General features: G+C 46.0%; 1 protein-coding gene across 2 annotated transcripts in view; it reads right to left on the bottom strand.

Annotated features, from left to right (window-relative positions):
- Kiaa1549 (KIAA1549 ortholog) overlaps nucleotides 1–24,010 on the bottom strand; it is a 137,479-nt gene that overhangs the window by 112,599 nt on the left and 870 nt on the right. The gene's annotated exons all lie outside the window — the stretch shown is intronic.

Genomic DNA, 24,010 nt, shown 5'->3' with positions numbered 1-24,010 from the left:
GCTAGAGATGTTGAACACTTTTTCATATATTTATTGATCGATTGTATTTCTTCTTCTGTGAAGTGTCTGTTCAGTTCCTTAGCCCATGGATTGATTGATTGTTTGTTTGGTGTTTTTTGAGTTCTTCATATATCCTAGATTAATGCTTTATCTGAGGTTCATATGGTAAAGATTTTCTCCCAATCTATAGGCTCTCTCCTTTTTAGTTTGAATCCATCCCATTTATTGATTCTTAATTTTACTTCTTGTGCTTTAGGGGTCTTGTTAAGTCAGATCCTAGGCGGACATGATAAAGATTTGGGCCTACTTTTTCTTCTAGTAGCTGTAGGATCTCTGTTCTAGTGCCTAAGTCTTTGATCCACTTTGAGTTTCATACAGATGAGAAATAGAGGTTTAATTTCATTTTGTTACATGTGGCTTTCCATTTTTGCCAGCACCACTTGATGAATAGGCTTCCTTTTCTCCAGTGAATGTTTTTGGCACCTTTGTCTAGTATGAGATAACTGTATTTGTGTAGGTTTATCTTTGTATCCTATTCTGTACCACTAGTCTGTATGTCTATTTTGGTGCCAATACCGTGTCATTTTTGTTACTATAGCTTTATAGTTCAAGATCTGGTATAGTGATGCCTCCTGTGTCACTTTTCTTGCTAAGGATTGCTTTGGCTATTCTGGATCTCTTATTTTTCCAAATGAATTTCATGATTACTTTTTCTATTTCTATGAAGAATGTCATCAGAATTTTAATAGAAATTGCATTAAATCTGTATAAAGCTTTTGGTAGTATGGCCATTTTGACAATATCAATTCTGCCTATCACGGAACATGGGAGATCTTTCCATCTTCTGAGGTTTTCTTCAATTTCTTTCTTTAGTGTTCTGTAATTTTCATTACAGAGGTCTTTCACCTCTTTTGTTAGATTGATTCGCAAGTACTTCATTTTTTTTACAAGCACTTTTATATAAATAAATACATATGCTTTGATTTTAAAAGTTAGAAATTATTTGTCATGTATATTTTCAAAACCTAAATGTCTATCAAATTCGCAAAATTCTTAAAACTGTTTTCCTAACAGATCCCCACCGCTGGTCGCGAGGAGAACCTCTCCTCTGCCCTGAACCCTTCCTCATCTTGGAGAAAGGAGCACGCCCGCGCCTCCGAGCCTGAATTGTGTGATGAGAGGAATTCCTGAAAAGCTGCCTGGAAACCGCCTCTGGAGTCTGAGTTATATCCAAGTGCCTTAGGGGACCTTTGTCATTTAAAGACTATTTGGTACAAGAATAATCACTTCTAATATCTGTTCCACACGAGCGGCAACCCTCTCCAGAAGGGACACATCTTCCCCAGCTGCTGCCAGGCACTGCTCAGACGAGCAGCAGCCACGGGCTCCGGCCCAGGCCTGCTGTTCATCCCTGACCACACACTCCAGCAGTCTCTCTCCTGCTTTGCTGAAGTTATCAGCACCGCCTCACACAGGTCCTCAAACACCTTCATTCTCATTTGTCCCCTCCTGACACCACCACTGCCTCCCCACCGGCCATCCCTTTGTCCCCTCCCCCACCTGCACGCACACCTTCTGTCCTGAGTCTCCCAAATTCCACAAAGGAATCGCAGAATGCAGGGTTCACAGATGCTTCCCCCCACCCTTGTCTGTCCCCCTCCTTAGTTTCTTCCCTCTGGCCTTCAAATATCAGAGTCTTCTCTCCCCTGATCTCTAACTCAGCCTTCCCTGGGTTCCTGTGCTGGCATCTCCTCCACTGCACAGCTGGCCTGCCTTCCCTGCGTATCCCTGTGGAGAGGCTGGACACAAGAGACTGTTTCTGTCCCCTCTGCAGCTCAATGAGCTGCCCCCAGATGAGGGGCTCTGCCATCCATGCGCAGGGTGGATGGGAACACCTGCTTTCCCCACAAAGCAACTGATTCAAAATGAGCACAGACTTTCATAAAGCACCCCAAACTGAAGACATTCACCAGGATCATTCTTCGACAAACCTGAGTTCACAGAATGCTAATCCGACAAATCCTCCTGAACCAGTGGAAATTCTGACATCATGATAAACAAACGATGTGAGAAGAGTACCCCACAGACATGTCTGCGCAGGAGCCAGGGATTTAAAAGCGCTTCCTGACCTGAGGCAGCACTGGCTCTAGAAACTTTACAGAACACCCCTGCTCTGCCTCCCCGCAGCAGCCGGGCTCCAGGGCAGCACAGGCGCATGGAGAGGATCACCCCGGAGCGTGCACAGACTAGAGAACCTCCTCGAACCCCAGAGCAATCAATCCTGTCCTTGATGTGCCCTTCTAGAATGAGGCACATCATGAGGAAAAAAGGAAAAGGACACGAGATAGTCCAGGAAAGGGATGGCTGCATCAGAGCTTTCCTGACACATGGACCCCACTCCAAGAAACCCTGGCTCAATTTGGCAGGGGGTGATGTGGATTTCCAAACTGCCCCAGTGATTCTTTCATGCACGAGGTCAAGAGCTATCAGGCGAACTAGGAGTGAACATGGGAAAAAAAAAAAAAGGCCAGCTGTTAATGTAATCATCAATAACATTGTTCAGAAAATAAGAATTTGGGGTTCTAGGACGAAACAACACGGGACTCGTGAAAGACATCAGGTTAAGGCAAGTGAGTAGTGTAATAATCAGAAACCAGGGCACACAAAAGTATGCATGCCTTCACGCTTCCGTACTTCTCAGCTAGTGAAAAGAGGAGAAAATGCGTTCCCAGGAGTGAACTGAGGACGCCACATAACAAGGGATGTTCAGGGAAGTCACTCATAACAAGCAGCGTGAGTCGTGAACCGCTGATGTGAACTAACAGGACCTGACGCTCCGATCAGCTAGTATAACAATCGCCCAACAGGCCTTCTCTAGCAAAATATTTATACTCTGGCTCCCAAATGTATTTTCACAGGTTGAAATCTGCAATTGGACTTGGAGACCCTGGCTCTTGCTCTTATCGCTTCTGCTATTTTTGTGATCATCTTGAGAACATCCCAAGGAGCAGTTCCAGAGGTTCAAGGAGGTCTGTAAACCACTGAACTTCCCTAATGAGCTGAAACTGTTGGTGAGCAACATTCAATAAGAGAAAGGAGAAAGCCTGGCGAGGAGAGCACGTCCACAGTGCATATCTGGGTAGAAACCAAGGACCAGAATGATAGGAAGAGCAGGACCCATCAGGGCAGATGATGAGGAGACAAGATCAAAGGTTGCTGCTTTGAAGTTCCGCTCAGAATCACTCTTGTTTGGAAAGCAGCTTCGTCTTAATTTCTTTCAAGTACAATGGTAATAGGAAAAACAATCATAAAAATAAAGAATTTTAGAAAAAAAAAAAATTTTAAAAAACCAAGGTCACCCTCCTATATGAAGCATGGCCAAAAAACAGCCCAACAGACAAGCTGAAAGTCTTCAGTGAGAAACAAAAACATGAAAGGAAATGAGTGAAATAAAATGAATAAAGCTGCTTTAGATGCATCAAATAACTTTTCATTACTCCCTTAAAAAATAGAGCATGACCACTTTCTAGACAGCATTTACACTGCATTAGGCATTTACAAGTCGTCTGGTGAGTGTTTGAATTTTTCAGGAGAATGGGCATAGGTTTGTGCAAATAACTTGAGAATCTGGGATTTGGGTGTCTCGGGACTCTCGGAACCAATACCCTAAAGATACGGAGAGTCAGCACGTTGCACGTGCACTATGTTAGCAAGGGCTGATGATCTAGTTATCTAGTATGTATAAGAAGTCAGATTAATAATAATAAAAATCAGCTTCTGAGAAGAAACAAATGAGTGGAGTAGAGAGAAACTGCTACAAGGGTGTGAAGCAGAGTATGTTTCTGCTCTTGAACTCTATCAGTAAAAATAGCAGCTGAACTTTGTTCAGCAGAGGGCCAGAAGTTAGGAAACTGGGGACCTGGGCAGATGCTGCTCCCTTTGGAGAACTAAGCATGCATAAGATGTTAAACAAGAGTATAGGCAGGCATATAGCACATACCTGGGATCCCAGGAGCTCAGGAGGCTGAGATAGGAGAATCATGAGTTCAAAGCCAGACTCAGCAATTTAGCGAGGCCCTAAGCAACTCAGCAAAATCTTGTCTCTAAAAAAAAGGGTGGGGCGGGGCTGTGGATGTGGCTCAGTGGCTTAGCACCCCTGGGTTCAATCCTGGGTACCAAAAAGAAGAAAGAGCGCAGAGGGCCTGACGGGGCATGACTGCGGTGCAGAGGGTGCAGCCGTGGAGGGCTACTGGATGGTAGGGGGAAAGACTACAGAGGACAGGGACTGCCCCTCTCAGGATCCTGGACTGTGTTGAACAAACCAGACTCCTTCACATGCCCCCTGCTCTCTACAGCCAGGGCAAACTGCCCTCTGTCCAAAACGGTCACTTCCTTCCCCACGTCCTTCAGGTAATTCTTCTACCTCAGTGTCCCCCACCCCCGGTGGATGCCACCGTCCTCTTTCCGCCTCAGGCTGCTGTCTCAGCCCACCCTCCCTGGATCACCGGCACCTCGGCCTCTCGGGAAGGTAGGTGGACCCAGCCAAGCTCCAGCAGCTTTGGGTGAGGGGTGACACAGTGCCACAGCTGGGGGAAGACCTGTGTGCTGCAGAGCCTGGCGGTCAGGACTAGGTGATCAAGACTGAGGTGGTGGCAGAGAAGAGGAAAGCAGCAGATGGGAGACCCAGGGACTGGAGATAGAGGGACAGAGAGACAAGCTGAAGTCACAGTGTGTTGATGGCACCACAGAGAGCAACAGCATTAAGTCACCACACACAGCCCTCCTCTGAGGTGTCCCTAGGTGACTCAACTCTATGTGCCAGAGACGGCACTAAATATCCAGGACCCAGAGACAACAAATTGCTGTCCCTGCTGTTCATAGTCAGGTAGTAAAAATAGAATTAAAAATAAATTGCTGGGGACGTAGCTCAGTGTAGAGTATTTGCTTGACATGTGCAAGGCCCTGGGTTCAATCAGCAGTGCTACAAAATAGATAAATGAATCACTGTAATGCATAATTGCCAAAAGGTGAAAACTCACACGTCCATGAATGGATGAGCAAAATGTGGTCAGACATACAACAGAATATTATGCAGCCTTTAAAAGGAAATTGTGACTCATACTACAAGGGTTAACCCCAAAGACATTTTAAGTGAAATGAGCCAGTCACAGAAGGACAAATAGCATATGATCCTACTTATCCGGACTTTTGGATCCGAAAGTCCAATGGTGGTTCCCAAGGGGCTGGGTAAGGGAATAGGGACTTGTTTTTTAATGGATACAGAGTTTCAGGTTTACAAGATGAAAAGACCTCTGCAGGCCGGTTACACAGCAATAGGAATGCACTTAACACCACTGAAACATATACTTAAAAATGGTTACGATGATAAATGTTATGCTATATGTATTTAACCACAATTTTAGAAATAAAATAATCACTGTAATTCAAGTTGAGAACAGTTAGTATAAAGACACTAAATACAGTTGTGGCATAAAGGGGGGCCGGAAAAAGGCACTTCACAAAGCAAAGACAGCCTGGCTGGGCTTTTACAGAGGAGCAGACTCCATCCGGACACGCCAGGTCCCTGGCCTTTTGCACCAGGTCATGCCACCAGTCTCTAGGACATGCAGCTAAGATCCCCACTTGCATCCACACCACCCTCCTGGCTCTAGATCTCCGAAGGCTTCCAGAGGGTGGCGAGCCTTCACGGCCAAATGTGCTCACACAGAGATGAGATGGGACAGAACCAGACCCCAGGACTGGGAAAACCACAGTCTGACCAGGTGTTCTAAGGAAAATTACTGAAATACGCAAACTATAAATCTATTTCTAAAATCCTAACACAGGGCAAATCTTTGAATGCTAGAAAGCATTCTGATTCACACACACACGGCTTTTTTTTTCTTTTCCAGTCTACCCTTTTTCAACTTAGCTACTCTTCTTCTTTCTACCTATCCTAAAGGAAATAACTGGAAGTTCCAAAATCTATGCATAAAGAGGTTCATCACAGCATTGCATAGAACGCATGAATGAGGACCAAGAAAGACACCAGATAATTACAGAATGGCTTAGAAATTCTGCTCTACAGATGAATTTTTTAAATTAAAAATATTTTAAGGAACATGGAAAATGCTTATAGGAAATAAAAATAGCAAGATGCAAAATTTTATGGATAGTATGATCCCATTTTATGAAAAAGTAGAGTCAATTATATATGCATATAAAAAGGAGTACTTTTTTTCATAAAAAACAGTCTATTACATATGTATATTTTTTAAAAGACCAGAAAGTCAAACTGTTGATGAACAGTCATGGCTACGTGGTAGAAATAAAGATGGTTATTGTCTTCTACATATACTTTCATATTTTCTGAAGTGTCCACAAACGAGCATCACTTATAATCAGAGACTAATAAACAGAGGGAAGTGCAGGGAACTCGGTGCTGAGGCTGACGGCTAGAATGACAGCTGCCTGTCCACAGAGGCCGAAGTCCACGGGACAGGTCTGGAATGAAGACGAGTTTTGAGGTCCAATCACACGAGGTGACTCCAGAGACCAAGAGAGTGACTCAGATCTGAAGAAAGAAGAGCGGTGTGAACCAGGCATCTGAGCTGGCATTTCAGGGGAGGTACCAGAAAGGCACAAGGATGACAAAAGAAGCCAGCCTTACAAAGCAGCCGAGTCCAGAGAGACGCCACCGACACCGTGAACTCCCCCACTCGGAGCTCCGGTCCTTCCATCGTCACCGTTATCGACCCAGGCCACGTCCCCACGTGTGGCCCATTCCTTCCTCACTGGTCCGTTCAACTACTCAACCCATGTTCACTGAGGACCTGCCCTGAGCCAGGTGCCAGCTGGTGAGGACACAGGGCCAAGAAGGCAAGACCTGCCGCTCTCGAGACGTCTCCAACCTAGTTAAGGACAATGACGTAGAGTGGCCAGCACCAAAATAAGACGCACATGGACAGAAGGCACGGAAACCCTTCTGGGGGAGCCCGAGTCTTCCTGGAGGAGGTTATGCACGGGTGAGATTCTGAGGAAGGCACAAAATCAGGCAAATGAGGAGCAGAAAGGGCATTCCAGGAATAAGGAACAGCAGGCGCAAATTAACAGTCCAACAGAGCTCCGTGGGGAACAGCCACCCCCAGAGCCCTGCAGGCGGAGGAGAGGAGGCAAAGAGGCCGGAGGGGAAAGAGGCTGTTCCACTCATCCAGGCAGATGGAGGGAAGTAAAGACAGAACAAATCAGAGACAGAGATCAGACTGGCTTAGTGAACACACTGGCAGGAACAGAGCCAAGAGACCCATCATGGAACACAAGCGGGGACCCAAAATCTCATCATGAATCTTAGCTACTACTTTGTTAAAGCATGTGGACCCAACTGGTGCCCCCCGGTCACATGCTGGCCCCTCCTGATCTCTATACCCCCTAATCTCTCCTTGATCACCCTCTACTATTTAGCCTTCCTCTGATTCAAGCCCAAAGCATTATGTGGAGTCCACATGGTTTTATTTGCATTGTAGTTGATTATTACAGCAGCATGATATTATTATATTGCTCTCTATATTGCTGTTAACCTATATGTTTGTGCACACCATACTTCTGTATACACCATGTCTTTGTGATTTGTAATTTTCCGTGAAAATGTCTGTGAATACGTATTTCTGCCTCTCCTCTCCCTTGTACATATCCTCCAGACACATGCAGGTTTATCAGTGAGTGTGTGTATGCACAAGGCCCTGTGCTGAGCACAGAGGACACGTGACCCCAGGAGCAGGCTGTGGAGTGCACAGCTGCAATCCTGCCTGGTGCCCACTCCCCCAAGTCCTGCTTTGGGGAACACTGCCTCCACCATAGCATGTGATCCAGATACCGCCCACTGTCACTCAAGATGCCCACTCGCTCCTGGGTAAGGCATGGGCACCATTCCCAAATCCTGCTCTCTTCCCCGGAGTTCTAATCTCAAACAGAATAATAAAGAGGGTGAAATTCACCCTGTTGGTTATGCACTGATGAAACGGTCTCCAACTCAGACGGAATCCTGAAGCTATGGGCCCTGGGGCATCTTGTCAGAGCCACAGAAATAGGAACTGATATGAATATTTATATAACTTCTCGGCTGTAAAAGTTGGTATGATTCAGGAGTTAACAGTCTCTCACATACCTCCCAGGACAATAGAGTTGTTGCCTGAGATTGTTGTTTAAAACTGTGCATCTCTCCAACTCAAAGTCTTGCTGTTCTACTTTACCATATCAGCGACTCTTCCTCTCCCAGTCCAGAGATGAGTGGCTTCCTCCTAACAGTGGATGGCAGATACTTCCCCCGGATCACTCAGCAACAATCCAAGATAATCCAAATAGACTAAATGGCACAGAATCTGTTCCTGTACAAGTAGGCACACATATTACACAACCTGAGAAATAACCTTTTTTTTTTTTTTTTTTTTTTTTGCACTGTGGCCCAGAGTTCTCATACATAATGTGTTTCTAACCTCACGACTTCATATTGGGTGCACATTAATTCATTCTCTCTTAGCAATTAATCCAGTGCCAAAACTAAAAGACCCATCACAACTAGAAAAGACTTTAAGACTTGAAGAGTACCTTAAGAAACACCCAATTAAAGACAGATGGAGTTGGTGGTGCACACCTATAATCCCACCCACTCAGGAGGCTGAGGAAGAAAGATCACAAGTTAGAAGGCAGCCTCAGCAACTTAGTGATATTTTCAAAACAGATGCAGCTCAGTGGCAGAGTGCTTGCCCTCTACCACTCACGTGAGGGCCCTGGTTTCCAACCCGACTACCACTTTAAAAAAATAAAATAAAACACAAAGTCTGTGGGGTCTGTGCAGGAAGACTCTTGATGTTCTTCTTTTCCCAAATCTATTATAAAAATGCTACTTTGGGGGAGCTACTTGGGGTAAACTGTGACACAGAGGCCATCATGGAAGCTGAAAAGAAAACAGATCTATCAGACTTTTGTCATGGGCTGAAGGGGCCGCTGAGGGTTCAGCCCCGTGATGGTCATGGGGCAGATGGACCTTTTCTGCCCTGACATGGGGCAGCCAAAAACCTATAGCTGAATCCGCCACAGGGCGAGGACGGTGCTTATGAACGGTCTCCAGCTCCTCCAGGCTCTGGACACTCAATCATCCTTCTGTTGTTTTCTGCTCTAGTCCTTCTCCTGAGCCCCAGGTACTAGAATTATAAACCCCTTGTCTTCATGGAGCCCAATCTCTTGCAAGTCCCATCTCACATAAGAGATGACATGTCCTCATCAAAAGAAAAAAAAAAAAAAACAGAAATCACCATCCTCAATTGCAGCCTCCTCCCATCCCTACCTGCATCAGCCCACACCTGGACTCATTCCTCCCTCCTTCCCACCTCCAAGAATGCTCTGGAGTTTGAATTCCTCCTCTCTCAGTTACAAGCTATGTGACTTAAAGTCAATAAAGTGACTTACTTCCTCTCCTGATATTATCACTTTCCTCACCTGTATGAGGTTAATAACTGCACCTGATAGATGGGGTTGTTGTCAGCATTAAATGGCATAAAACAATTACTACATGCCTAGTGCCTTAAGAATGCCTGGCTGGGGGTAAGTGCTCATCCCATTTTAGTTAGTATCACGATGCCTATTATTATCATGTGTTCCTGCCTCCTCCAAGAACTTTCTCCAGTAATTGCATCTTTCTTTCCATTTGTGATGTATCTATCTGTAATTGTATATATCTTTCTTTTGGAACATTTTCCACTCATGGTGGCAAGTCTCCAAAGATGACCATCATCCAATCCTAAGTGCATACTATCCCTCCTGCCCCTTGGAAGCAGGGCTGGCTTTGTGATTGGCTCTACCAGAGTCACCGTTCCGGTTGCTTCTTTCAGAAAACTTCAAACCCGGGATCTTAAGAGGACTAGCATCTTCTGCATCATCCCTCTGGGTAGCCATCTGCCCATCACCAAGTCCTTTACCCTGAGACCACTTTGCTCCAGGGACGCCCAAGCTGGCCACATGGGAAGAGAGAGGGTGGACCTGTGGGAGAATGCCAGGAGACTGGACATGGGAGGGAAACCAAGTCAGACCCTGTGGCCCAGGTCAGGTACCAGCCCAACACAGCCATGTGAAAGACCCCAACCAAGTTCCTGACCCACAGATTCATGAGAAATAATAAACCACTGTGGTTTCAAGACATTCCATGTTGGAGCAATCTATTCCACAGCCATAAATAACTGAAACAATGCTCCCCTGTGGCATTGAAAGACCACTCCATCTTACCTCCCTTCTTAAAGTATCTCCACCCTGCCGTCTTTTTATCCTACATCTACTGCCAGTTCTCGGTCCTCTTTCCGTCACCAAGGCAGTCCCCTTATTATACCACAAGGCACACTGTCGGGCAGTTACTTATATATGGAATGCTGTGTCCTGTGAGACTGAGCTCCTTGAGGGCCACGTTCATCACAATATCTCAACATCCAGCACAGTGCTCAGCACGCGGAAGGGAGCACTCAACAAATGAACGACACAGGCGCGTGCACACAGAGCTGCCACACAGCCGCCTGCCTGCACGGTACACTCTGGAGCTAGAAAATCCAAGATGACAACGGAAGAACAAAGCACAGGTGCCAGGTTAGCGAAATTCCAGAAAGAGACAAAATTCAAAAGGCACAAGACAGACCCACACAGGGGAGTCAGAAGCCACCAGCTGCAGGAAAGCCCCTGGGACTTGGTTGTTCTGTGCAGCACTAGTTGACGCTGCCTGACACAGTGCAGATGCCACAGCAGGTCAAGTTCTCCTCTCACGGGAGAGGGACACTGAATAGGAGGAGGGAACAGGGGCTGGGGATGTGGCTCAAGCGGTAGCGTGCTCGCCTGGCATGCGTGCGGCCCGGGTTCGATCCTCAGCACCACATACAAAGATGTTGTGTCCGCCAATAACTAAAGAATAAATATTAAAATTCTCTCTCTCTCTCTCTAAAAAAAAAAAAAACAAAGGAGGAGGGAACAGAGGAACGTGGAGGCTGTCAACGAATAAAGTCAACGTAAACTGCAACAGAAAAATCAGAACAGTTACAGGAATAAGATTTCTGGAAATTACTGGGCAGGTTAAACTTGAACACCAGATTCAGGCAAGAATTCAGAGCATTAATAAGCTGTGTTTTACAGAGAACTGAGGAAAAGCTCAAGAGGCACAGAAAGCCACGGAAGTAGGACAGCTTCCTCGGCTGGCTGGGTTTTGAACAAGGGACCTCTCTGAAGGCACTGCCTTCCTCCCAATAAAATTTCTAGTTAATGAGAAATTGATTTTAAACCAATGGCATACGCTAACTTACGAACAAAGAAGATGAAGTACACCACACACTCTGCTGCCAGGAACAAACCACAGAGAAACAGAGCCATCAAAACAAGACAGAAATGTTACCAAAGCCACAAGCATACGATCCAGGACACAGTGAAGAAGAAGCACAGAAAAGAAAATGTCACACAGCATTAAGAAGAAGATCACCTTCCATGCTGGAGGAAACAGAATATGGCTCATAATATGAATCTTAGCTTTCTGCCATCTTTTATTTATGTTAAAATGTTTTATCTGCTGAAATAAGGCCAAATGGCACCTCCATACAACTTTCCAAAATCCACTTCCTTCACTTCTCTTAAATAAAGTTTGGTGAGCACCTTCTCAGGGCCAGTCCTGAGGGTGCCTTCAGTTAGGGCTTCTGCGATGGGCAGGGCTTTGATCTGGGGCCACAGAGCTCATTTGCCCAAGCAAGCAAATCTGTGAGCAGGCTCCTCAGTGGGAGAGACCATGAGGTCATTCTCTAATACGACCCAGACCAGGGGAACCATGGCTGCGGGTGGCACACTCATCCACAGAGTTAGGAGGACTCCTACTAGCTGTGTCTCCTTATGCAAGCTAGTGAACCTCTCTAAACTTTGTCTTCCTCATCTATAAAATGGGTATCATAGTAATATCCACCTCATATGATTGTGTAGATGAAACAAGAGACACTAGCCTCACAGGGTGTTTGGCACAAGGCAAGCTCTCTGTCACTGTTAGAATTCTTCCCAGGTCAGTCCTGAGATTTCTGCAGAAGACAACTAGAGAAAAAAATGCAAAGGAGAGCTCAAATGAAGGATTAAATGCCAATAAACAATTGAAGAAGTGCAACTGTTAAGGAGATAATTCTTGCCTAGGAGTTTGGCAAAGATAATAAAGATCAGTAACAGGCTGTATTATGGAGGGTGGAAGCAAAATTGGCACTCTGATTCATTGCTAGAGAGAATATAGATTGCTTCAACCTTTCTTGAGAGCAATTTGGCAAAATATATCAAAATTTAATATGTGCACACTGCCTAGTCCAGCAATTCTATTTCTGGGAATTTATTCTATGGCAATAATTAGAAAAGTGTGTAAAGATGTATGTACAGTGATGCTCAGAACAGCAGAAAGCGATACAATTATTATCCATCAACAGAGAACTAATTAAATAAAATACAGAACCTCCACGGTGTCGAATAATATCATGATGCGGATCTATATTTCCCGACAACATAAAGATTCTGTGATAAAGTGCGAAGTGAAAAAAAGCAAGTTGCCAAACCACAGGCAGAGTGTGATACTACTGCTGTGTGTGTGTATCTGCTTCTGTGTGTAAAAAAGTCTGGAAAGAGACACCAAAATGTCACAGCTGAGTGGCAGGATCGGGGGTGATTTTTGCTTTCTAAAAGCCTTTATACCTTTGTGTAATCATCTACATTCATTCAACGTGCAACGGATTTTACATTCCAAGTCTCAACACATCACCCTCTGATCAAAACCCCTGGTACCCACTTCTTTCACACCTGAGGCCCCTCTCCTCCCTGCACTCTGGCCTCCTCTCATCCCCAGAGCCAGGTGCCCTTATACCTTTCGAGGCCTCTGACCTGGCTACTTCCTCTGCTAGGAACATGGATGCCCCCTTGCCTCCTTCAAATCCTGGTTTAAATGTCACTTTTATGAATCGAACCAAATATTCACATGAAGTCCTATCCCCTATAATCTCAGAATAGGAAGTTATGTAGAAACAGGGCTGTGCAGACGTGATTAGGATGAGGTCATTCAGAAGAAGGGCGGGGTCCTAATCCAATAGGACTGTCCTTATAAAAAGGAGAGATTTAACCTGACACACAGAGAACACCATGGGAAGACTGCACCACAACCCAGGAACTACAGAAACTGGGAGAGGGGCCCGCCAGGCACTGTTCCTCAAGGCCTTCAGAGGGAGTAAGGTCCTGCCACGCCTTGATGTCAGACTGCAGAACTGGGAAACAACAGATTCCGGTCCGTTAGGCCACTCCATTGGTGGAGCTTTTGTTACAGCAGCCCTAATCTCTCTCAATGGGGCTTCACAAACCCCCAGATTAAAACTGCAAATCCTGAGTCCCAGCTACTTACCTACTCTCTTCACCATGGCACGTCCCATCTAGGAACACATCATGTGATTAATGTTGCTCAGGGATGGACTCAAGGGCCCAGCACAGAGCAGGCACTGGAGGAAGACTCACTGCCTTAGTGGGCAACAGCACTGAACGAACCCTGCCCTAACCGAGCCTACAGTCTAGTGTAGGGAGACAGAGTAGACGGTCAGAGATACATAAGATGACAAGAGTGGCCAGGCAAAATTAAGGAGGCAGGATCTTAGGGATGAAGGCAGCTCCTCACTTTTTAAAACAGCATTAGAGAGGCTGGGGTTGGTAGCTCAGTGGTAGAGAGCGCTTGCCTAGCACTTATGAGACACTGGGTTGATCCTCAGAACCGCATATAAATAAATAAAATAAAGATATTGTGTCCATCTATAACTAAAAATATTTTTAAAAAAATAAAAAGCATTAGGGAATGCCTCTCTGAGAACACCAGATTTGAGCAGAGACCTGGAGGAAGTGGAGTAACCCATGCTGATAAAAATCTGAGATAAGAATGTTCTAGGCAGAGGGAACAGTAAGTACTAATTATTTCAATGAATGCATATTGTTTTTCTAATCTGGAAAAAGCCAATAAAGTTATTGTAACCCTCAAAAGGCATAAAAATATTTAAAAGTCCAATTCCAAAGGCTAGGAAGAAGAGTCTGATTTTACAAATTCTTAAGTCTCTATCAACTCGGGAGACTGAAAGCAGGAGGATCACTTGAGCCCAGGAGTTCAAGGCCAACCTGGGCAATATAGCAAGACCCTGTCTCAAAAAATAAATAAATAAATAAAAATTTAAAAAATAAAGACCATACAAGGAAAAATCAAAAAATCAAAAAAAATAAAGATTCTCCTCAGCCTCCATTCAGGCCCAGGTTGAAAACCTTAACCCCTTTCTCCAACTGCCTTCCCCAGCCCAGACCCCAGCAAATAACCCTCGACAACATGAGGCCTGAGAGAGGAAGGGAAGGGAGGAAGCAAAGCTGTCCTGAGGGGGAGAGGCCTGGAGAGCCTCGCTGCTGGACCATGGACACCCACTGAGACCACCATCCTGCCCCGCACCCCACACTCCATCCAGACTTTGCCTGTGCTGGACCACATAGGTGTCCCTCCCTCCCAGCCCATCACCTGCCTCAGCCGGCCAGCTCCCAGGACCAACACCTGTCAGGGGCTGCTTCCTTGCACCTTGACCACTGGCTCCCAGCTCTGACCAAAGTCCACTCCTGCTACCCTACCAGCTAGTTCTCACTCCACCACGATGGTTATTCTTTAAAACAACTGTGGTTCAAAAAAAAAAAAAAAAACATAAAATTTTCTCTCTGAACCATTCCCAGTGTACAGTTCAGTGGTGCCGAGGAGATTCACATTGTTGCGCCACCAGTGAGCTCTTGTCACCTTGTAAAACTGAAACTCTGTACCCATTAAACAGCCCTCCACTCCTCCCTCCCCGGGCCCTGGCAACCACCATTCCACTGGCTGCCTCTGTGGTTTTGCCTATTTTAAGTACCTCGTGAAAGCAGCAGCATACGGCATCTGTCCTTTTGTGTCTGGCTTATGTCACTCAGCATCATGTCCCCAAGGCTCACCACGCTGCGTGCATCAGGATTCCCTTCCTTTCTAATGCTTCATGAATGTTTCATTGTATGTCTGGACCACATTTTGTGTATCTGCTCCTCTGCTCCGGGACACCTGTTTGCTTCAACGATCTGGGGTGCTGTTGTAATCCTAGGTAGCTAACCACCCTGACTCCTGCTGAGATCAGTTCAGGAAGACCAGAATGGGACAAAAGGCTTGGGGACATGAAGGAGCCTGTGGGGAAAGTTCAGAGCAGGAGCAGTTCTGTGAGCACATCCAGACACCAACTCAGCTCTGAACCTGCCCTTGGTTTTCCCAGTCAACTTGAAACCTGGGCTAGAATTTGACACGTTAAGACCCCCACTAATTAGGTAGCAACCAAAAATCTTTCAAACACACCCAAACTCCATGAGAAACTGCCTAGGCCAGAGTTTCCCAAATCCTAATGTGCACATAATCACTGGAGAGGCTTTCTACAAGTAAATTCGTTCAGGGGACCGGGGCGGGGCCTGGGGTGCATTTCCAACAAGCTCCCAGGTGAAGCTGACGCAGCTGGTTTCAGGAGCTCACCTGGGGCACAGCAAAGCCCTAGCAACTTCCCACCAGTTCCCACCTGTCTCCCAGGCTTTGCCCACACACACACACACACACACACACACACACACACACACACACACACAGTTGGCTCCATGAGAATATTTGTTTTTGTATGTTTTAGCCTCCCCCCCTCCCCTTGCCCTGCTTTAAAGCTCCCAGCAATACTTACCCAGCATTTTTAAAGCGGCCCTTCAGACTGTCTGGCTCCAAAGTTAATCCCAGCACCCAAAATGCTAAGTGATGAAGGGCTCCTTCCACAGGCCCAAACAAGAGGCCAGAGAAACAGCAGCAAGGAGAGTTTCCAGATGACTGCACAGGACTGGGAGCTCCCAGCCCATCACCGGCAGCCAGGAGCCTCCCAATGTCCCTGCCCTCAACAGCCCAGGACGGCTGTCGCCTCTCATTCTCCTCCAAGGCTCTGGGCCATCCAGGGTGGCTGGAGGAGTGAACAGAGTAACCCCTGGGCCACTACCAAGACTGGCCTTCCAACTCCACTGGGCCCTGTCCACTGCCTGGCATCTCTTTCACCCTCTTCTTGCTCTCCTCCAGAAACCTGCTGAATTTTCCCCAATTCCCAATTCCACCCATGCTGACTATATACACCTTTATTTTATTTATTTATTTTTACGCGGTGCTGAGGATTGAACCCAGTGCCTCACGTGTGCTAGGAAAGCTCCACACTGAGCCACAGCCCAGCCCCTGACCTGCCACCCTTCACAGTCACAAGCTGCCCCTCCTGCATCTCCATGGCCAGAGCTCCAGCCTGTTCCGCCTCCCTCCTCTCCAAAATCATCCCTCCACTCTTGCCGTGAGTCCCCATCCATTCAAACACAGGAGGCTCTGCCCTGCGCTTTCTGCCCCCCCTCTCAGCAACACCTGTCTCCTGCCACCCCACCCACAGGGGCTTCTGCCTACTTCCTCACCTCACAGGGGGCCTCCACCTTACTACTCCCCCTTCTACCATCCCTAACTCAATACTTGAACTTCACTCCTTGAACACACACAGCACCCCAAAGGACACAGGCCCTCTGAAGGGCTGGGCCCTACTCTTGTCATTGCCATGTCTGTCAACTCAAACCCACACTTCAGGGCTGAAAAACAGCCTCTCCACTGCTAGGCCTCAGTCTGGGGTGGGCCAACTCGGTGTTCAGCCGTCCCCCACCTCCGCTGCTGGAGGGACGGTGCTGGCCCCCTCAGCACCAGCATGCTGAAAACCTGGCACCCACTGTGTCCAGTCTCTCCCATCCCACATCCCTCCTCCCACCTGTCCCACACACAGGACGACAGGGCACGGGCTTGACTCAGGTGTGGAATGCGATGAAAGCCACAGAAGCTGTGGCAGACTCAAGCAGGAAGGAAGCATGTGACCCACTGGTCCCTCCAACTGAAGGTGGAGGATGAACTGGATGGAGCCAGGCCACATCAGTGGCCAGAGAAAAGATGATAGGAGCTGGGGTGGGGACAGTGGGAGTGGGAATGGCAGGGAAGAGTGGACAGCTCGAGGTACTTCCTCCCCATGGTGCACGATGCTCGGGTCTCTCCCTTCGTGCACTGCAGGTTTGAGGCCCAGCTTACAGCCCTTCCCACCCTGCTCCTGGCAAGTTCAACATACTTGGATGGTATTATCCACCCAGATCATTCCAATTCCACTTCAACAACTAACTCCTGAACTATACCTACCTTGGTCATTACCCAGGACCAAAACCAGAGTCGATGCACTCCTGAAACACCACTCACCGACCCCTCCCGCCCTCTCTCCGCCTCCCTCCTCATACTTCTGCCTGGGGTGCCTCCTGGACCCTTTCTCCCAGTCCTTTTCCCACTGCTCCATCCAATGTTCACTTTCTTCCTCCTCCAGGCCAGACCCCACACAGTGCCCTTCATCCACCTTGGTCAGCTTCCTTAATTCCCACTGGCGCTGCGCACCTGCCCGATGTCTCAAGCCACTCAATCACTCACCTTTCCCTGGTCACCACGGAATGTCAAGTGCTACAGGACAAAATCATGCAACATGGGTCCTGACTCATTATCGATGTCTTCCAACCCCTTAGACTTCACTCCCAGGCCCCCTCCAATTCCTTCTCCCAACCCCCTTCTCCTCAACCCTTCTTCTGCTGATCCTGCCTTCCCACCTGAACTCCCCACTTCAGGTGAGTTGTGCATCTGTCATGCCTGCCCTTCCTTAAATTTTCAACCACTGTCTCTTTACCGATTCCTTCTTGTAGCTTATAAACATGGTCAAGTCTATAATATGTTTTAAAACTTAAATCAATTCCATGCCGCCAGCAGCCTACTCTCAGGAATAACTCAAATCTCTCCAAGCACGAGAAAATCTTAAAGAGCCTGTTGAACATTGCAAAAATGCAAACACTGCTTCAGCAGATCTAACTTGACCATGCGTCAGGGTGTATGACAAGTATCCCAAGAGATATGGATCAGGTGGCCCTGGTAACCCTCATACCCTTGGAGGGCTGGGGGTACAGCTCAGGGGTAGAGTGCTTGTCTAGCATATAAAGGGTCCTGGATTCACACCACACATATAAAAAAGTACAGCAGCACAGCATTTGACATGATGGATCACTCACCCAAATAAAAACTCTCCCCCACCCCCATGCTTTCATAGCACCATCTAGTCACAACAGTCCCTGTTGCTCAGAGGCTCTTCTTTCTCCTCCCCTTTCATCATTAGTTTCCTGGGCCTTGTCACTGGTGCCTTCTCCTCTCATGCTCTCCCTGGGTGGTGTCTTCCACATCTGTGATTTCAGCTACCATCAAATCACCAGGTGACAAACTTTTTCTAAGGACTGAATCTGGGATGGATGAATAAACAAGTGAATGTCCACCACAGGCAACACAGTTCTCAGCAGGTGGAGCGTGAGCACTGGCTAACAGAAGGGGAGTTGTTCTAAGTTCATGGGCAAAAGGACTTGAAGAGAAAGATATAAAAAAAAATGAAAACATACAAGTGACCAAGAAGCACATGAAAAAATGTTCAGCACTGCTAATCCTGAGGGAAATGCAAATTCAAACTACAATGAGATGCCACCACACACCTATGGGAATGGCTTTTATCAAAAAGACAAAAGCACAGTCCTTGAAGCAGCTGCTAGACTGAGCATTAACCCTCCAGTTGCTGGATCTTGGAGAGGTAGGAGAGAAGAATCCTGAGGGAGGGTGGGGAGGAGAGGGAGGCTCGGGGCACTAGGGGATGGGGGCAAGGGAAGTTCAGCACAGCAGCTGTCTACCAAGGGCATGGCAGTATTTCAGGCTGTAACCATTAGCCAAATGTTCATAATGAATGAATAGGTGGCAAATCAAGGCAGCTCTGGAGAGCCATCCCATACAAAATGGAATAGGGCTTTATCAGTCCTAAAAGCAGGTATGTCTCAGGGTCTCTTGAACATCTGGATTAGCCGCAGATTTAGACTCGGACTCCAGCATTCCAACACTACTTAGTTCCAGAAGGCTGGGTCAGAAGGCCTGGCCTCACCCAGGGCTCCTCACCAGGGCTTCTCAAACTTAATATGCATGTGAAATCACCTGGGGATCTTATCCAAGGCAGATTCTGATTCAGAAGGTCTAGGGTGAGATCTGGAAATCCGCATTTTCAACTACCAGATGATAATGCTGATGCAGGTGTGTGGACCAGTGAGGGTGGCAATATTAGATTTTTACTAATAAAGAGAAGTAACACCTGAAGCTGTAAACCACAGCACACTGCAGCATTATCAAAGGAGATGGAAAAATGGAAGAGACAAAGAGTGGGGAAAAGGAGAGAAAGCAAAGGATGTGCCCTGGTGTAGGCATGCAAGAGGAAAGAATGGAAGGGTTTTGTTTTTTGATTTTTGCAGTTCTAAGGATTGGACACACGGGTGCTCTACCACTGAGCTATATTCCCAGCCCTTTTAGTTTTGGGGGGTTTTATTTGTTTGTTTATAACGTGGTCTCAATTGCCCAGGCTGTCCTTGAACTTGTAATCCTCCTGAATAGCTGGGATTATAGGCATTCCCTACCATACCTGCCTGGAGGAGTATTTTAAAAAAGAAGAACTCAATGCAATAGCAAGAGTGAACCACTCCTCAGCAGGTCACCAGCATAAACAATTACTGGGCAAAGAGAACTGACAGGTGCAGAAACCCTATAGGAACAGAATCGATGCTGCCTATAGTAAGCATCCAAGGCACCCAAGATGAGGCTTGAAACAGCACTGAGGGCACTTGGAGGCAATCTATCTCTTTCATCCCCTTTTAACACTGATGGGGAAACCCAGGACAAGGCAACTTGCCTGCAGTCACAGAGTAAGCTGTGGGCAGAAACGTGCACACCCAAGTTCTCTAACTCATTATCCAACAGATCCTGCTGCCTGAGCACTGGGAAGAGAAACAGCATCCTGGAGAGCTCCAGATGAAGGGTGGGTGGGCACAACTTGAAATCAAGTGAGTCAGAGCAGGGACTTCCTATCTGGGAAAATTCACCTGGTGTAACCATGACAGTAATGAGCCGGCTCCATCACCCAGGGCACTGACAGAAAACCCCTGGCTCTCAGATCCCCAGTGACTTTCAACCACTCCCTATGGGGCTCTGCATTCAGGCCTCAGGGAGACACTCCTGATCCAGGCTGCAGAAGGCAGACTCAGCAGCAGGCTCTGCACTTCTCCTGGCAACCCTAAGAAAACCCAGAAAATCACAAGACCAAAAACATTTACAACCAAACAAAATAAAGCAATAGTTCTAGCAATGAAAACACAACAGCAAGATGCTAAATGGTGCATCTCCAAAGCGCTATAGTCCTCAATTACAGGGTGCACAGTATCCACCTCAGTGGTTTTGAAGTATAAAATTTTGACTCTAAACTTGTCAAAATGAAGTTCCCCAGGCACCATTACCAAACATTTAAATTTAGGACAAGAAGGAACCCTGAAATCTAAATTCTTAATAAGCACCCCCAATCCCAAATGATGTCGATACTGGAGGCCCCAGACCACACTTGCCTAACATTTATCTAAGTCTTTGCTCACAGGATATGAAACCATCACAAAGTATAAATGCAATGAAAAAAAATTGTAAAAAGAAAAAACAGACTTTGATACTCAAAATAACTCCAAATTCGTCATTTCAAAATTTTATAAAATTTAAAAGAAAAATCCACTGGAAGGGGGAAGTACAGCAAGTAGAAACAACAGTGGATGCTATCCTTATGTTTAATATGTAAAGACTTAAATACATACCCAAACTGACAAATGAACAAAAATACAGAAAAAAAAAATCACAGGATATAAATACAAAATGAACAACAAAAAAAGTCCAACACTAAAGAAATTTAAAAGATGCAAATTAAAACAATTATTACAAACATACCAACACGGGTTTTAAAAATGATATTCAGTGCAGGTGATGACAGGATGCAACTACCCAATCTCCAAGGGTTTATTTTATAATTACAACTTTGAAAAAATTGATGCATTCACCCACAATCTGAGCACTTACTACACACCCAGCACTCTACACAAAACATGAAGAAACACAGCCTGATTGGTCTGACAGTTTAATCACATTCTAATTCCAAAAAAGACCCACACATGCAGAAAAAAATATATAGACAAAGCTTATCTCTGCAGCTATTTATCCATGTCATTTTTTATAGCCACTAAAAAAAAAAGAATGGAAATAGAAGAATAATTAAATTATTAGGCAATTTAATAATATCTAATGGATAGGAAAATGTTGAAGTTAAACGTTTAAAAAGTCATAAGTACAATTAAGCATATAATATGATTCTCACTTTTTTTTTAATGTTAAGAAGATTAACCTAGGGGCTGGGGTTATGGCTCAGTGGCAGAGCGCTTGCCTAGCATGCCTGAGGCACTGGGTTTGATCTTCTGCATCACATAAAAATAAACAAATAAAATAAAGGTATTGTGTTCATCTACAACTAAAAACAAAAAAAAAAATTTAAAAAGACATTAACCTATTTACAGTGTTATTGATGGGTTGTGGGATTGTGAGTAACTGTTTTGTGTACCTTTTAGTAACTTCCAAATTCTGCAGAGCTATCTATCAATTTCATAATGACTATTATTTTTAAAAAAAGATTTATCTCTGAATAGGGCAAAGGATCAGGACATGATTCTTTCTTTTTATATTGTGGATGGCGAATTGCCTAAAAGTACTGCATTCAAAAGAAAGTCCAAAGTATTACAAGTTGTTTCCACAACAGTGAACAGTCAAAACCAAACTTATGAATGTTTCTTTAAGGAAAAAAAAAATCAAATTCAAAATGATGAATGAAATAGAAATAAACAAGAAATCAATAACACAGAAGTTTAAAGATCATAATAAGGATGTCCCCTGGAAAGCAGACTATTGAACAGAAGTTCTAGAGAAAAGAGAAACCTACTAAAGGAGGGAACCATGGTCAGATGGCCACAGAGGGTACTGCTTCCTGGCAGAGGGACTCCAAAACAGGAGCAAGGCACACCATCTTCTAACTAACACTGCTTACTCTTCAGAGAAAATACACCACCACAGCAGCATTGAGCAAAGCTTCTTCCCACTGCCGGTCAAAGTCCAACACTCAGGACTTAGCAAAGAGGTTCTAGTGGCAGAAAGAAGACACAGGCCAAATAACTGTGATGCCACCTCTTCCAAAGATGAACAGCTGTTGGCCAGGCCCAGGCATCCCACAAGCAGCCCTGCTATATCAGGACACTACCCTCCACCAAGGTCATCCCCCACATGGGGATGGGGGTTGAAAGAATGGGGGATGTAGCTCAGGGGCAAAGAGCTTGACTAGCATGGGAAGGTCCTGGGTTCAAGCCCCAGCACTGCAAAAGAAAAAGAGAGAAAAACAAAAAGAAAGAAAAGAAAAGGAGGATCAGGATCAGGGGCCACTTCCATACTGAGGAACCCTGCTAGTATGTCCCTCTCTGCCTTTTGCCTTTCCTTTCGCCAAACAGTGCATACAAGGGTCTGTGCTTGCTCACATACTGCTTTGTGTTTCCAATTGGATCCTGGAGGACCAGGTCCTTGAAATTGGGTCCTCTGTTTCTTAGTTCTTAGTCTACCACCCAGCCCCGAAGCAGTTGTGCAAACCAGAGAAGTCCGATACACAAATTAGTGAAAGGATGACGTCTCTGCTTCCATGACGTCAGCTCTAGGTTGGAAATGTAATTTCAGGTCACTGTTTGCATGTTTGGATTGGGGGTGGAGGGGAACAGAAAAGGGCTTCTAAAGAAGAGAAATTTCTGGAAGGATAGTCCCAACTGCTCTACTATTTAATTCACTATTTATATTCACCATTTAGATATTCTCTACAGAATATCTAAATATCATATGTACATGGGGAAGCTATTGAGGACAGAGTCTGAACTAACCACACCTCAACTCCTAAAGCCTTAGTCTCCTCCTCTGTGAAGTGGGAACAGTAATGCCTAATTACTAGCATGATTGGATTGTGTATATAAAATGTAGCACCTGGCACACAGGACACTCTGTAATGGAAACAGTTTGCTGTGTCCCATGACATGAATCCATTAGTATCACAGGGCTTTCTTTGTTGACTAAAGCCAAGCACTCTTCAGGATTATCACCTCTCCTCTCTTCTCTCCTCCTCTGAAGGAAGAGAAACTCAGGGTTGGAACTAGCAGGCAGCAAGACTGGAGCCTGGTGGACTACCCTGGATGAAGCCATTTGCACTAGCTGTATGCTTCCTAAGAGACCCACTCTGTCATTGCCAACTATGGTGTGGCTCCCTGAGACAAGGCCCCACCCAGCTAGGGGAAATTCTTATGGAGGCTTCAGACGTGGACCTGTCTGTGGGTCAAGAGCAGTGGGGGAGGGAGGTTTAAAGTGATGCCTCTGCACCAGCTAGCCTGTGACCTTGAGCCAGTCACTTCTCTGCCTTAGTTTCCTAATACATGCAGAGTGGTCCCATTCTATGATCCCTAAAGTCCCTTCCTCTACTTCTATTGCACACACCCTCCATCTCACTAGTTATAATGCTGTCAGGCCCAAAGGAACACCTTCAAATGTTCCAATTTTGTCCAAAGCCACTTGGCAGTCCGTTGGCCCCACTCCCACAAGAAGGGAGGATTCTGAGTAGCTTCCATGGCTCTCTGTTTTTTGTTCAGTGTGCAGAAGCTCTCCACCCCTAGCTGCTCATTCCACCTTCCCTTTTCCACCCACAAAGTGGCCAAGTGTGTGTGCTGGGGCAATCACTGGTTTGCAGTGTATCTGCTCAGACCCCGTCTCCAGGCGGTCCTGTGTGTACGCTCAGGGTGGACAAATAAACATTTCAGGGAAGCAATATGAATTAAATCATTTCCTCAACAAACAAAACCCACCCACATGCTTCTTCATAAATCATGCCTCTTAATTCCATGCTGATGAACA

Source organism: Callospermophilus lateralis, chromosome 1, assembly GCF_048772815.1.
Source record: "Callospermophilus lateralis isolate mCalLat2 chromosome 1, mCalLat2.hap1, whole genome shotgun sequence".
NCBI lineage: Eukaryota > Metazoa > Chordata > Mammalia > Rodentia > Sciuridae > Callospermophilus > Callospermophilus lateralis.
Note: the sequence above shows the minus strand (reverse complement) of the source record. Positions and strands in the feature narration are given on the sequence as shown.